Raw genomic sequence first — 1,314 nt, 5'->3', positions numbered from 1 at the left:
GGGGTATTCGAGGTAGAAATCAGACTTGGGGAGACTAGGGAATATTTGGTAAGGAGATGTTGAAGATTTTTGGATTTCCTTGAATAGAGGGGTGTCAAGAGAGTGAGTGCCAGACTCAGAATGCTGAGGAAGGGAGGGGGAAGATCATGGAGAGGGAGTTTGAGGGAGAGAAGGGAGGGGAGTCGGGCTGGCCCCCAGACTGGAAGGCAAGGGAGGGTATAGTGATGGGAGGGCAGGGGGAGGACTTGGCTGTGCCTGAGGCTCAGGAGCAGGGGGTTCTTGGGGCTGGGTTCTGATAGGGGGCAGGTTATCAGCTATAGAAGGATCAAATGCAGAGTCAGAGGGGTAGGGAGGAGGGAGAGGGGCAGAGCCCCTTGGAGTTTCAGGACCTGTTGAGACTGTCTTAGCCAGGAGAACCTGGTGGGAAGAACATTTGACACAGAGGGAGGGATTAGCACAGAGGTCAAGAAAGGCGTGGATGTAGGGTGGTTCAGACTGCTTGCCATTACGCTGGCAGAAGTTTTTCAAATCTTTTAAAATATCGAGGTCTAAGGTTCCAGTGTTTGGCCAAACAGAGTTATTATCTAGTTTGTACTGAGGCCAAGAAGTGGTACACAAGAATTTCAGACGTTTTGATCTGATAGTATGAGACAGTCCTAGCTTTTTTAAGGATTTAAGTAAGCAGGCCAAAGGCGTCAGACCCTGAGGTTTTGAGTGTTTGGTACCCATAGCAACGGATTAGGCAGAAAGCAAAAGAAGAGTTAAAGACCTCAGCTGGTGGGTAGGGGAACAAAGAGAAGCTTTTTGCCCTGAGGGGAGAGAGGTGGAGTTGGGGGGGAGAGAGAGAGAGAGAGGGAGAGAGAGAGAGAGAGAGAAAGAGGGAGAGGGAGAGAGAGAGAAAGCAGGAAGAGAAAGGTTTGGCTTAGGTCACGTAAAAACGAGAACGAGAAGAATCGGGCAACAAAAGAAAAGTGTCCTTTTTTTTTGTATTGCTGATTTGGGTTGAATTCCCAAACCCCAGGGCAGCGTCCTGCAATCACTGAGGGGGCGGGAATATGAGTTGTGTGTGTCCCCGCCAATGACCACAGCGTCCTGTAGTCGAAGGCAGGGCGGAACCTCCCACACACCGGTGTGATTTCGAGCGAGCAAAAACGAGTTGGGAGAGGTTCAGCAATGTGGTGCGTGACCAGCCAGTAGGAGCCAAAGTAGAAGGTAGTGGGCCTGGAGGCCGAGATGGGCCGGGAATGGAGAAGAATGGAGAGGCCTAGATGAAGCTCAGAGTAGCCAGTGAATGGAGGGAGAGGAGAGAGAGAG

This window comes from Nannospalax galili, unplaced genomic scaffold (genome assembly GCF_000622305.1).
Source record: "Nannospalax galili isolate Female #2095 unplaced genomic scaffold, S.galili_v1.0 scaffold290, whole genome shotgun sequence".
NCBI lineage: Eukaryota > Metazoa > Chordata > Mammalia > Rodentia > Spalacidae > Nannospalax > Nannospalax galili.
Note: the sequence above shows the minus strand (reverse complement) of the source record.